Below are 15,625 nucleotides of genomic sequence, written 5' to 3'. Positions count from 1 at the left end.
ACTGAACATCCCATGAGCTGCCAAAAGAACAAATACTGATGAGGATGTGGAAAGACTGGAATTCTCATAAACTACTTGTAGGAATGTAAAATGGTGCAGTCACTGTGGAAAGCAATTTGGTACTTCCTTAAAAAGTTGAGAATGGAAATACCATTTGATCCAGCAATTCCACCACTAGGAATATGTCTTAAATAAGAGCTGCAACAAGAACTGGTACATGCACACTCATGTTCAGTGCAGCATTAATTATAACAGCAAAAAGATGGAAACAACACAAGTGTCCAGCAGTGGATGAGTGCCTAAAGAAACTATGGTATATTTACAAATGGAGTATTAGTATTGTGTAACTCTAAAGAATGATAAAAAAAATCACAAAATGAATTGCACAACAATTATGCTGACTTAATTGAGTCACAGAAGGGCCGTTATGATATAAATCCACTATCATAAAAAGCTAGGGTGCTCTGGTGGTGAAGTGGTAAGGAATTGTGCCACCAAAGCCCAGGGAGGAGTTTCAAGTTCACCAGCTGCTCGGTGAAAGAAAGATGGACAATCAACTCCTGTGAAGCTCACTGCCTCTGAGAAGCCACTGGAGGATCAGCTATGTCATTTCTGACAATACAGTAAATAACAGCAACAGTGAGTTCTAGTGACCAGTGGGTAAGGAGTTGTGCTGCCAACCCCAAGGCAAGCAATTCAAATCCACCAGCTACTCCAAGAGGGGAAAATGAACATTCACCTCCTATTGATTTACAGCCTCTAAACCTGCTGGCGGATCAGCTATGAGTTGATTCTAACTTGATAGCAACATGAGTTGTTATTGTTGTTGTTGATTGCCATTCATAGCAAACCTATGAACAAAAGACCTATAGTTTTCTATAACTGTCATTATTTCTCAAAGTTCATAGAGTTTCCAGAGGCATGTTGTTTAGAAAGTGGATGCCACCCCTGCTTCCAAACCTGTCTTAATCGGAGAGCTCCACCAAACACTGTCCACCATGGTTAACCAATATGGCATTCAACACCCCAGGAGCACTGAGTTCACCATCACAGCCACTCCAGGTTACACCAGTACAGCAAAGTAAGATTACAAGCAACTAAGGGAAGGTTTACACACAGAATAGTTCTTGAATAGTTATAAGAGTGAAAAGAAAGGGAGAAGGGAGTAAAAATTAATAAATAGATAAATTGGGTGATGGGAAAGTCAATAGACAATAAAGAGTTGATCTGACATTGTAATTAATAAACTAGCTGTAATTAATATTATGAAACAAACTGTATTAAAGACTGAATGAAAAAGCAGTATGATTTGTAAAATTTCACTAAAAAAAAGACTAAAAAAATGGTGGCTTTATCATCTAGACATTGGGAATGTAAGAGGGTTTTGCCTGAGTCACTCTGGCAGGTACTGTGCCGGCCTGGGCCGTGCAGGCCCCTGTCTGAGAGTAGATGTGACAAGCCCTGGCCTGTGCACCCTCCACAAGCAGCATATTCATTCTCTACTTGGTCATCAACTCAATGACAGTGGGGATTGGGGGTGGGGGGCGTGGTTAGGGGAGGATATCACTGATCATCGATAAAATGGATTAAGTGAAATAAGACTTGTACAACCATTTCAACCTCTGATATCCAGTTCAATATCCAAAAACTGATATGAAAATTTTCAGATCTTCGTAAACTAAATACTACAATCACATTTATTTAGAATCTTTCTGATGATGATATTAGAATCAAATGCCAGTAGTATCTGAACAGTCAGGGGCTTTGCTCATGGCAACCATTATACAGGCCAGTCCAGGGAAACTAAGATTACTCACTTGCCAAATTTCCCCAAATTGTGTGCCATATTTAGAAATCTCAGCTCATTTTCCTTATATGGCTCAGACTCCTATTATTCCTCGAAGTGCTGGCTTGCCGCCCGTGGTTGGCTCAGCAGATAGATGGTCCCTGCAAGTCTGAGACTCTCTGCATGGTCCATCCACTTCAAACTGGGAGGTTCCTGCTGCTCCTTCCAGTTCTAAAATGTGCTGACATGGCGCATGACGGTCCCAGGAGACATCATATTGCAAAGACAATTTTAATATAAGCAGAAAGGTTATAAATAAAGAGATGGGTAGGGTGAAGTCTAGAAGGAGTCCCAGTGCCAAATATCTTATCCCCAGAGAGCATGCTTATGCATTTCCCCTAATCCCAAAAGCAGAAACTCCCCAACCCAGAAACAAATCTCTGTCTTCCTCCAGATGGTCTGTATTGGGCTCCCAAATGAATATCTGTCTTCTGAGGCCTCAGCATGTGTTCATGGTAGCTTCCAACATGCCTCATGTTGCTTGGTCAATACTGGGCCCCCAGGTAGTCCAGCTCTTAGTCAGTTCTGGGCCTCCAGGTAGTCCAGCTCTCAGGAACTCAAAACAAAAGGCAAAGTCACTTTGTGCACCTCATAGTATCAAATATTAATGGTGCAGAATGAAGTACAGAAATGGAACCTCAAGATCTTCATATTATTCTTAAAATTCTTCCACTTTTAAAAATGTTAAGATCAACAGAATAGTCACTAAAATTTCTACATAATCATGGTATTAACATAGAAAATTGTAAAACATTGCTAAAGGAAATAAACTCACTCACACCCGTTGAGTCAGAACTAACTCATAGCCGACCCTCCAGAAGTTTTCCAAGCCTGCAAATTACGTGGGAAGAGATTGCCAATCTTTCTACTGCAGAGTCATTAGTGAACTGAAACCACCAGAGAAGCATAGCCTTTGGTTAGCCACTCAGCTCCCCAAGAACTAGGCCACTCAAACTCTCTCAACGAAATAAAAGAAAACCTAAATAAACGGAAGGATGATCTAACAGAGTCAAGATATCAGCACTACACAGAGAAATCTTTAAATTCTGTGTCATCTCCACCAAAGTTCCAACATTCTTCTTTATAAAAATAAAGAACTCAATCCTCCAATGTACATGGAAGAGCACAGGGCCCTAAACAGGTAAAGAAATTCTAAAGAGAACATAGGAGGATTCACACTCCCCGACTTGAAAACATGCTACAAAGATACAATAATCGAAATAGGCTGATCATGATATAATAACAGTCATACAGACTGATAAAACAAAACCTAGAGACCTGAATTAAATCCATCCACACATGGTCAGCTGACTTTTAACAAGGGTGATAAATCTGTCCAATATGGAAGAGAGGATCTTCAACAAATGGTGTTTGGGAAAGTGGATGTCCACATGCAGAATAAACCAACCTTTAAGCTATATAGAAAAATCAACTCAAAATGTATCAAAACCTTTATTATGAAAACCAAAATCTTAATAGAAAAAAGTAGAAACATCAACTGTGGAACCTGTATTTTTGTGGTAAATTATCAGATATGACCAAAAAGCCAAATTTTAAAAAATGGGATTTCATAAAAATAAAATACTCCTGCTCGTCAAAAAGACTTTCTAAAAAAAGTAAAAAGATAACCTACACAGTAGTAAAAACATTGGGAAAAAATATATATGCAAAACAATAGATAGATAGATAAATAGATCAATCGATCAACTGATAGCTCTACAATAAATACCCCTTCCTGGGTAGTAGGCCGAATGTTGAACTGATAACCAAAATGTCAGCAGTTTGGTTCCATCAGCCACTCCTTGGGAAGAGATGAGACAATTTCCTTTCATTAAGATTTACAGCCTCAGAAACCAAATGAAAGATTGTCATGAATCAAAATTAATGTCAATTTTTTAAATATCTCAGAAATATAGAATTTCTAAAATTCATTAGATTTTTTTACTGAAAGAAGATTTTACTGAAAAGTAAAGACAAATAAATCCACTAAAAAATGGGCAAATAACATAAACAGACATTTAACCCAACAAGCACATAAAGAATGTTGACAATCACTAACCATTAGGAAAATGTATGTCTAAATCACAATGAGATATCCTAATTGGCATTTTTCTTAAAAAAGAGAAACACTAAGTATTGATATTTGTGAGACTTTGGAGAAACAAGAAACCTCATTCATTGCTGATGGAGATGTAAAAGAGTACAGCTTTAAGGAAAATGGTTTGGTACTTCCTCAAAAAAGTTTAAAATATAACCTAGCAATTCTGTTCCTAAGTATATATGCATGCAGGAAGGGGATTACAATCAGAAACCTGTACACTACTGTGTGCTACAGTGGTGATCACAACAGTCAAAAGGTAAAAATAATAGAAATGCAACAACAACAAATAATCCAAATGTCCATCAATGAAGAATAGATAATCAAAATGTAGTACACAGTGGGATATTGCTTAGCCTGAAGGAATGAAGTCCTGATTGCAAGCACCAACAGGGATAAATTTGAGAACATTGTGCTGAGAAAAATTAATCAGACATAAGCCAACTTCTCTGTGATATCACTTAAATTAAATACTCAAAAATATAGTTAACAAAAATAATTTGTTGTTCCTAGCTATGGGGGAAAAGAGAAAAGAAGAATATTTGCTTGGAGTGTACTATAGGAATGGTAAAGTGGTAGGATAGTTTGGAAAAGAGAGTTAAAACAGGTGCACATGGAGAGAACATAATTAATGTCACTGAGCTATATACAATAAAGCAAGTCACATGATTTTATTTCCCGGTACATGTAAAACTTGGGAGTTCTGGTAGCCTCGTGACAAGGAGCTGCACTGCAATCCTGAAGGCACACAGTTCGAAGCCACCAGGTGCTCCGCAGGAGAAGGATGGGCAGTCTTCTCCCATGCATTTAACTGCCTCTGAAAACCTGCCGCAGGGTCAGCTATGGGTCAGTTCCGACTCTATGGTATACAACAACAACATATAAAACCCAAGTTTACATTATTAAATAGTCTATTAGATGTTAAATAGTATTTTAAAAAAATAAGTCTGAAATAGTGTGAGAATTACCAAAATTTGAAACAGAAAATTAAGGAAGTAGCTACTGTTGGAAGAATGGTTCCCATAGACTGACTTGACACAAGGTTGCAACAAACCTTTGTAAAAAATGCAATAGCTTCCAAATGTAGTAGAGAAAGATAAGGTCTACTTTGTATTTTTAAGACCATAACTAGCTTTCCGGGAAAACGAATGTGATCACTATAAAAAATAACCAGGGAAAATGAATGTGATCACTATAAAAAATAACCAACAACCAAAGGAGACAAGGCACCAAGACAGTCCCACAGAGGGTTAAGATGTAACCTTATTAGAAACATTGTCTTACAAATATGCATTCTCTTTTTTTCTCTTTCAGCAAACTTTTGTTGTTTTATTTACAATGCCAACTTCTCAAAGATTGCTAAACTAGGCAGAAATTGCTTTACAATAAAGAAGAGAAATCCAAAATGTCACTTTCTGTGGAGAACTCACAGTTCAGTTTTATTTTCAAAGCAAGGAGGGAACAAGTTTGATCATGCTAGAATAAACAACTATAGGTTTTGAAGTCTGTGCTCAAATTACTCATGCAATAAGGACAATATTCTTCTAATACAATTGATTTGCTGCTGCATTTGTCTATTGTTTATCCTATATTAACAATTATAAACTGAGCAGTGCAACTAGTATTTGGAATAATCCTTACAGTGTTACAGCATCAGGCACAATATTTCACTTCTCTTCATACCACTGGTTCTCTTTGCATACCTGGGCTTCTTCCCAAAAGATGAATGAAGCCATTTTTTTATGTTGAAAGTCTTGCGAATCTTCTCAGGAATTTCCCCCTTGATCATACTGGCAACAGTCTTGCATGTAACATCAAGCAAACCTTTGATGTCTAAGTAGTTTGCCGCCAGATTAAGTTCAAAAAGTGTTCCTTGGTCAACTTTCAGGAATTCTTGGTCCCGAACGGGGATGTCATCTGTTCTCTTTTCTTTGTTCTCATCCTCAGGAGGAGGTGGGTCATCTTTGTGGTGAGTGCACCTTTTTTAATATTGCTGCATTAACATTTGGAAGAGGAACTGTGTCATCATCTCCTTCATCATCCATTCCCAAATCCTCCAATGTGGTCTTGATTGTCCACATCAGTTTCAAATATCTACCAGAACTCTGCAGCTTAATTGAAGGCATGGTTTTCACCTCAAGGAGACCACAGACCAGGTGCTGGTGAGAGCTGGGCAGCCTGAAGGAGAGAAGATTCGGGGAAAGCAGAGAACAAGACCATACCACACTGCATGGCATTGGCCTTTATAGTGGCGGGCAAAGGCCCAAATATACATACTATTTTTTAAGAAAGGAAAAATAAGCTTTAGAACAACTTCAGGAACAAGAAACTAATTATTTAATGAGTGGGAATTGTGAAATGTAACAAGATAATTCTACAAATTGACAAAAATAAAAACCAACCAGTAACTGACATTAAAAACTCAGTGGAGAGATTAAACAAAAAGTAGATCTGAAAAGAAAAACAATCTATTGGAAGACAGAGAAGGAATAATTATCTAAATTTAAACAGAGTGAAGGAGCTGAAAAATATGGAAGAAATATTAAACCAGATGGGAAGGAGAATGAAAACAAAATGTATTTTAAAAACAATTTTAGATTCACACCTGTGTTTACTGCTGTTTTGTTCACAATAGCAAAGAGTTGGAAACAACCCAAGTGCCCATCAACAAATGAATGGATAGAGAACCTGTGGTATAGTCACATAATGGAATGCTATGCAGCATGGAAAACAAGGAACTCATGAAATATTATACAAAATGTGTGATCCTGGAGGACATTATGTTGAGTGAAATATCTCAGTCACAGAAGGACAAATAATGCTTAATGTCACTGTTATAAAACAGTACTGACATCGGGTTTGGGGGGAAACTAGGAAAAGAGAAAATAAATAATGTACATTGCATTGAAACAGATGAGGGAGAAAACTATTTAAAGGGGATGTATGATTGGTTATTGTTTGCATGACATGAGTCCAAAGTTGTTGTTGTTGTTCTTATGTGCCATCGAGTCGCTTACGACTCATAGCGACCCTATGTACAACATCCCTAAACTCTGCCTGTCCTGTGCCAATCGCACTGTCTCCGATACACCCATCCCGATTACCCCAGTCACTGAATCAATCCACCTCATAGGGGGCCTTCCCCTTCTGCGCTGTAGGAGCTGCATAGTAAAATGGACGACTGGGGTGGGGAGAGATTATATAACAATGAAGGAATTTGTTTTTCTTTTCAAAGAGAAAAGCTAACTGGGGAGGGGAGTGGGCAGGGAGGAAAATGTGCAACAGTGAATGAATGGAAATCCAAGTTCTCTATAATCTTCTACTAAAATCTCAATTTTAAAAAATCAAGAAAAAATAATTTGGGGGGGGGAAATGCAATTTATATGTCCACAAAGATCAATAAATCCCAAATAGAGAAAGAAAAGAGAAGAAATCAATCTAAGGCTGGATAAATTGTTCTAGTTATATTCCATTAAATCAGTTCTAATGCATTGCAATCCTGTTTATGAGAAAATACAAACTCCTGGTCTTGTACCATTTTCACTATCTTTGCTTTACTTGAGCCCATTTTTTTGCAATCATGGTATCAATTCTTCTTGTTGAGGGTATTCCTCATTTTTTTTGCTGATTCTCTATTTTACCAAGCATGGTGTCATTCTCCATGGCGTCCTGGTCCCACTTGATAACATGTCCAAAGAAAAAAAGCTAAGTCATACCATCCTTCCTCATAAGAAAAATTCTGGCTATCCCTCTTCCATGAGAGCTCTGTCCGTTCATCTCACAGTCCATAGAATACTCAATATTCTTTGATTTTTCAATACCATCAAAAAGACAAAGATTCTCACCACAATGAATGGAGAAGAGACTGAGGTTGTTAACAATTTACAGCTTGCTTGGCTCCATAACCAACATTCTTGGCACTAGCAGTCAGGAAATTAAAAGACAAATTGCATTGGGAAAGTCTGCTCCAGAGTACTGAGGAACAATGATGTCAGTCTAGAGACTAAGGTGTGTCTGATCCAGGCCATGGTCTTTACATTTATATGCTATACGTCAGAGAGCATATAAATGACTATGGACAATGACTAAGGATCACAGAAGAATTGATGCCTTTGAGTTGTGGTGCTGGAGAAGAGTGCTGACAATACCATGGACTGCCAGGAGAACAATTAGATCTGACTTGGAGAGGATGAAACCAAATTTCATTTTGGAGGCTAGGATTTTGAAGCTCTGTCTCACATCCTTTGTACACATGGCCAGGAAAGACCAGTCCTTGGAAAAGGACATCATGCTCAGAAGGGTGAAGGCACAACACAGGAGAGGATGATCCCAGATGAGATGGATTGGCACAGTAACTGGGGGAATGAGGGTAGGTGTGTCAGAGTGAATGAGATTGGCTCAGGATAGGAAAGGCTTCACAGCTGTTGTGCCTATCGTCACTCAGAGTCACAGGTGATTTGATGTCGCATAACAGCAATACCATAATTCAAAGAAATAAATTATTTGGTCACCTCAATTGATTGTCCAACTTCTGTATTCATATGAGGTGACTGAAAATCTGGCTTGAGTCAGGTGCACCAAGAGGTGACATTTTTGTTTTTAACTCTTAACACGTAATGACTCTGGAAAATCTTCTGTAGCTGATTTGCCTGATGTAACATGTCATTTGATTTCTCGACTGCTGCTCCCATGGACATTAGTTAAGGTTTGAAGTAAAATGAAATCCTCAACAACTTCAGTGTTTCTTTATTTCTCATGAGGAAGACCCTTGATGAGATAGATTGATTCTGTATTGTTCCAGTGCAGCAGATTTTTGTTGAGGGGTAGTCCATGCTGAAAGCTGGAGATTTCTTTTTCTCTTCATCATGAAATGCTTCAAGTCCTCATTACTTTAAGCAAGCAAGACTTTTCTATGCATATATTTTGTTATTGTTACATGCTGTCAAGTCAAGGAGATCCATAGCAACCCTATGAACAATAAATTTTAGCTCCGTCTTATCTTGTGCCATCCTCACAACTCCTGACACACTAGGGCCCATTGCAGCAGTCACTGTGCCAATCCATTTGGTTAAGGGTTGATTATTTGCTATGCATCTGAGAGCTAGTCAGTGAATAAGGATGACAGAAGAAGAAGCAATGCCTTTGAGCTGTGGTGTTGGAGTAGAATGCTGAATATCCCATGGACTTCCAAAAGAACAAACAAATATGTCTTGGGAAAGGTGAAGTGCAGCTAGAGTGCTCTTTGGAAGCAAAGATGATAAGGCTTCACCTCACATATGTTGGGCATGTTACTAGGAGGGATATTCCTTGGAGAGGGACATGATGCTCAGAAAGGTGGAAGGTGATGAAGGAGAGGAAAACCAGGTGGATTGGATGCATATATTACAGATTGTTAATCCTGATGCCTTGTTCTTCTTAATGTAGTCCATTTTATGGTATAGTTTGCTCAGCATACTGATGGAATAAGTGTAGTGAGAAGGTCTAATCTTGAGATACATTTTTCCTGATTTTGAACCACACAATATCCTGTGGTTCTAGTTGAATGACAGGTTCAAATATGAATGTTCAAGTTCCACATGAGAACGATTAAGTGTCTAGAATTTCCACTTTTGCAATGTTATCTAAAATGTGCCTTTGCAGAGTCAATAAAACACAGGTAAATATATTTTTGCATTTTCTAATTTCACCCAAGATCCATCTGAAATTAGCAATTATAGCAGAGATTCTCACCACTAGGTCTATTGGCAACATCATGATAGATGGTGAAGAGACTGATATTGTTAACAGCTTTCGTTTGCTTAACTACACAATCATCACTCTTGGTACCAGCAGCCAGGAAAATCAAAAGACAAATTGCACTGAAAAAGTCATCTGTCAGGGACCTCTCCACAGTACTGAAGAGCAATGATGTCATTCTCAAGACTAAGATGCACCTGATCCAGGCAGGCCATAGTCTTCACAATTACTAGCTATGCATCAAAAAGCTTGACAATAACTAGAGATGATAGAAAAAGAATTTATGCCTTTGAGCTGTGGTGCTGGAGAAGAGTATTAAATATACTATGGAATGCTAGGGGAATAAACAAGTTCATCCCAGAAAGGGTAAAAGCAGGCTACTCCTTGAAGGCAAGAATTCTGAAGCTTTGTCTGACATACTTTGGGTGTATTGCAAGGAGACACCAGTCCTTGGAGAGGGACATCATGCTTGGGAAGGTGGAGGGACAGAGAAAGAGAGGAAGACCCTTGATGAGATAGATTGATTCTGTGACTGTGGTCATGGGGGTAGGTGTGTCAGAAACAGTAAGGTTGGCACAGGATAGAGCAGAATTTGGAGCTATTATACTATGAGTCACAAGCTATTCGCCAGCACATAATAACAACAATTCTTTATTCCTGTTCTCTTCTGAATCTACCTTGAATATCGGGTAGTTCTCTGTTAACATACAGCTGCAACCATTTTTTTCAAATTCAGTAATTTTTACTTTTGCATTGTATTAATGATATTGTTTACTTTCTGCATTATGTTTTATCACCCTTCTCTGAAATGGGCACGAATCTGTGTCTTTTCCGGATAGCTACTCTTCCTAAGTTTCTTTCAAGTTTCTTGATGTCAACAAGTGAGAAACTCCAGCATTGCAACTATTTGCTGAAACATTCTAACTGAAATTTGGTCAATTCCTAGAGCCTTGTTTTTCACAATGCCTTCAGAGGAACTCAGAGGCCCTCCTTCAGTACTAATGGTCTTTGATCATATTCTTCCCTCTGAAATGGTTGAATGCCAGCTAGTTCTTTTTGGCATAGTGACTCCATATATTCAAGATCTATCCTGAAGTGCAATACCATGGTGACCAGATAGCATAATATTATTTTACAGATTTATACACCAATTACTAGATGTCAACAATGAGAAAAATAGTTAATTTCCCCCAACTTCTATAATCTGAAATTGATCAAACATACAAGTAATATGTATTAATAATTACTAGTGACTGGAATGCAAAAGTTAGAAAAACTAAAGATTAAGTTTCTGTAGTTTATAAATATAATGTTAGTGATAGAAATGATGTGAGAGATTACATGAAAAAATATGTTAGACCAACATTGCAAATATCTTTCTTCAACAACGTAAATGGTGACTACAAACATAGACTTTACCAAATGGAATGCACAGTTTCCTTGTTGAAGAAAGGTAATAACTACATCTGTGGAAAGAGTCAACAGAGATGCTAAATTTCAATGGTCAGACAAAGCAAGGGGTCAATTTTGAAACAAACCATCAATTGCTCATATATGTATTCAGGTTAAGAAAAAGAAAATAAGTCCACAAGAGCCAAACTAAAACCTTAAGTATATCCCACTCACTTTAGAAACTACTTCAAGAATAAATTTGATGCACTGAACACTAACGACCAAAGATCAGATGAGTTGTTTCATGACATCAAGGACATCATGAATAAAGCAAATGGGGGGGAGGGAAAATAAATGTATATCAGAAAAGATTCTGAAACTTGCTCATGAATGTGGATGAGGTAAAGTGAGAGAAAGAAGTTATGAAGTAGAAAGACTCAACAAGATTTCCAAGTTGGCTTGAAAAGACAAAGTATTACAATGATAAATACAAAGATCAGGCGTTAGAAAGCAAAAAAGGGAATAGAGTGTTAGGCGTTTCTCAAGCTGAAACAAAGAAAACATGTAAGCCTCAAAGAAGTAAATGAGTGACCCATTTATGGATTTAGAGACTCAAACTTGTAAATTATAAAGGTATTGATTTTCCGTAAAATGTATGTATAAATTCAAAGTATTCTACAATAGATGCTTAGGTGGTGAAATTTTCCATTGTTTTGATCTTTTGCTTGTTGTTTTCCATGATGTTATTTTAGTTTTCACAAAGGATCTAAAACAGTTGAGATTTTCTCAAAAACTCTTCAGATGGGAAGATTTTCCCTATCATCAAAATTTTTAATTAACCCATAATAGACAGGTAGCATTACTCAATGGCACATAACAACAACAACAGACAGGGAGCATTGGCAAAGAGCTGGGGCTGCAATGTAGCAGAATAGACAGAGAACACAGAGATAATTCCATGCACATGTGGTAGCTTAACGGGCAGCTTTGCAGATCCATGTGAAAAGGCCAATTTTTAAATGCACGGTGGTGAGACAAAGAGGCTATTTATTCAGAAAAAATAAAGTAAAATAAAATTGGACTCTACCTGATCCTCTTTTTGTCCTAATCAATTCCAGTTGGATATGAGGCCAAAAAGTACAAGAGCAGACAGCAAAGTTTCTAAATATAAACTAGGGAAAGGCTTCTGAAAACTATGCTGAGCAGGAAGCAGAGCGCTACATATGGATGGTGAAAATGGAAATTTCTGTTTCTCAAAAGTCACCATTTGAAAAAAAAAATGAAAAGACAACCACAGTGTGGAAAGATACTTAGAAAACATACATCCATCAGTATAAATTACGTGAAGAATTCCTACAAAATCCAATAGGAAAAAAAAAGACAAATGTTTAAACAAGCCCTTCACAAGAAAGAAAATAAATATGTAAAAATAAGAGTGGTATAAATCTAAGTCAGAGAGCCAATCATGATGAAAATGAGTCAGTGGCAGCAACCAAGCCAACACATGAGCCAGAAGCTGAGGAGAAAGTTTTCCAGAAGGAAATTTCTCTTCATGCTTCACCACCTGAACACTTGTATAACTTTCATCATTTCTCCAAGTTCATAGAGTTTCCAGAGGCAAGCTATTTGGTTTTAATTGTTTTTGGTCATTCTTCTAAGCAGTATTGTACTGATCTGTCCATTTGCTGTACAGAGGTAACTCATGGTTGCTGTGACGCTAAGCACTGTGACACTGATGTGCCAAATGTGATAATGGTTACTCATGGTAGACAGTGTTTGGTGGAGCTCCCCAATTAAAACAAGCTTGGAAGTAGGAGTGGCATCCACTTCCAAAAGCTTACCTCTGGAAACTCTATGAACATGGAGAAACGATGAAAGTTATACAAGTGTTCAGGTCTTTGGTTCAAAGGGTCACTATGAGTCATCTACGACATGACAGCACTTAACAACACTTCACCACACCTGAGAACAGAGCCTGATGCAGCCACAGAGATAGATGGCTGCTGAGTCATTCTGTTTCTCCATCCAGCTGAGCGTTGAACACTCTCTTTGAAGAAATGCTTGGGATACATGAAAGGAAAAGGTCTCAGCTCACATATGGACCCAAAACCCATTATCTTTCAAGTAGACGCTGTCTCTTCAAGGGGTTTCTGAGGCTGTAAAATGACCCAGGAGGAGATGGCCCATCTTTCTCCCACAGAGCCACTGGGGAATTTGAACAAGAAGAACTGTGAGACCTTTGGGTTAGCAGTGCAGGCTCTCTTTTGATGCAGAGATCATGCACTTATTTAACACCATCCATATACATTAAGATGACTTTCTTTTGGGGAAAATTATATCAAAAAAGTGATAGAAAGGTGCTAACTTCGTTAGTAATCCAGAAAAAGTAATGGAAGTCCACAATGAAGTGTGGTTATACACCCACAGGAGGAGCAAAGGTGGCAGGTTTAATAATATCCAATGTTTCAAAGATGTGGAACAACAGGAACTTTCATGCAATTCTGTGGGGATATAGAGACTCATAACTTTCATGGGAAGTTATTTGGAATTATCCAGTAAAATTGAAGAAATTGCTAATTACAACCCAACAATTTTGAGAGCCAGAATACACGGATAAGCTTATGTTCAACATGCACAGATAGATATGTTCAAATATCCAACTTCTGAAAAGAATCCAAGTAACATCTGCACTAGAACATGGGTTTCTCATATGTATACTCCGTAACATCAACGTTGTTATTGTACACCAGCTTGTTGCTATGATTTCGGAGCATATAAGTTAAGGTGCTTTTCATTGTGCAGTCTATAGCCAGAGCTTACTTAGTTACTTAGTTGCCAGTTCCCAGACTCTGATGTTTCTTAAATTGGGTGGATTTATGTTCTTTTTGCTTTTCCGTACATAAATTAAGTTATTACTTCCAATTAGCTATGTTTCTGTTTTGTTTTTTTGCTCTTTCCCAATTTTGACCACTACAGTGCCTTGTTTCACACTTGATTTATAAAAATTAAATTATATATATATATATGATGTGCCATTTTATTATTGCTAAGTGAATTATGCCCCACCTTCTGTTATGATTATTTCCTAGATTGCAATGTCAGCAGTTACCGCCACACTCTTGTCAGCGTAAACATAAATGTTATACTTAGTTTTTCTGAAAAACTTAAAAAGCGTAGGTATTTTGAAGTACATGGGTTTTTGTTGTATATTTTCATCTAAGTGTGGTGTTTTTAGACATCAATGCAAGATGGCAAGATACATCTATCAGCAATGTGGATAAACCTACCCAAATTGTTGTGTTAAGAAGCAAAGCACAAAAATATGTGTAGCATGCTTCTATTAATATAAAGTTCAACAACAAGTACAATTATACTGTGTTGTTTAGGAAAAAAACAAGATATATCTCAAATTCATTATTGTCAACTGGGAAGTGACACAGAGCTGATGAGGCTGTAAGTCAAGCAGAGGTGATTGCCTGTCTTTCTCCCTTAGAGCTCTTCGTGAATTCAGACTCCCTATGGAGTACGCCCCAAGATCTCTCTATATAAACAAACATATGTGCAGATGCACATGCTGTTGTTGTTTTGTGCCGCTGAGTCACTTGCAACTCAGAGCGACCCTATGTACAACAGCCCTAAACTCTGCTCTGTCCTTTGCCAATCACACTGTCTCTGACACTCCGATCCAGATTACCCCAGTCAGTGAATCAATCCACCTCATAGAGGGCCTTCCCCACCTGCACTGTCCCTCCACCCTCCCAAGCATGATGTCCTTCTCCAAGGACCAGCCTCTCCTCACAACATGTCCAAAGTATGTTAGATGGAGCCTCAGAATCCTCGCCTCCAAGGAGCCACCCGGTTTAACCCTTTCCAGGATGAATCTGTTTGTTTTCCTAGCAGTCCATGGTATTCTCAATACACTTCTCCAGAACCACAGCTCAAAGGCATCAATTCTCCTTCTATCCTCCCTGGTCATTGTCCAACTCTGATGCATAACAAGTGATTGCAAAGACCATGGCCTGTATCAGATGCACCTTAGTCTCAAGAGACACCATTGCTCTTCAGTACCCTGGAGAGGTCCCTAAGAGCAGACTTTCCGATCGCAATATGTCTTTTCATTTCCTGGCTACTGGTGCTAAGAGTGTTGACTATGGAGCCAAGCAAACTAAAGCTGTGAACAATCTCAATCTTTTCACCGTCCATGCTGATGCTGCCAATTGTCCCACTGGTGAGAATCTTTGTCTTCTTGACATTGAGCCTCAATCCATATTGGAGGCTGCAGTCCTTGACCCTCTGCAACAAGCGCTTCAGGTCCTCCTAAGTTTCAGCAAGCAGGGTTGTGTCATCTGCACAACACAGACTGTTGATAAATCTTCCACCAATCTTGACCCCACATTTCTCCGCCTAGAGCCCAGCCTCCCAGATAATTTGTTCTGCATACAGGTTGAAAAGGTATAGAGACGGGATGCATCCCTGGCGTACACCCTTCCCAATTTTGAATCATGTAGTGTTCCCTTGCTCTGTTCTGACGACTGCCTCCTGGTCCAAGTATA

At 38.3% G+C, this 15,625-nt stretch overlaps 1 protein-coding gene and 1 pseudogene across 8 annotated transcripts in view; one reads left to right on the top strand and one right to left on the bottom strand.

Moving 5' to 3' along the window:
- DLGAP1 (discs, large (Drosophila) homolog-associated protein 1) overlaps nt 1-15,625 on the top strand; it is a 542,994-nt gene that overhangs the window by 379,771 nt on the left and 147,598 nt on the right. The window lies entirely within an intron of this gene.
- Nucleotides 5,612-6,070, bottom strand: LOC102845050 (annotated as a pseudogene).

The sequence above is a fragment of the Elephantulus edwardii genome, unplaced genomic scaffold (assembly GCF_000299155.1).
Source record: "Elephantulus edwardii isolate Elephantulus edwardi_28Jun2011 unplaced genomic scaffold, EleEdw1.0 scaffold00097, whole genome shotgun sequence".
Taxonomy (NCBI): Eukaryota; Metazoa; Chordata; class Mammalia; order Macroscelidea; family Macroscelididae; genus Elephantulus; species Elephantulus edwardii.
The sequence above is the reverse complement of the archived record's forward strand: the minus strand, read 5'-3'. Positions and strand labels throughout refer to the sequence as shown.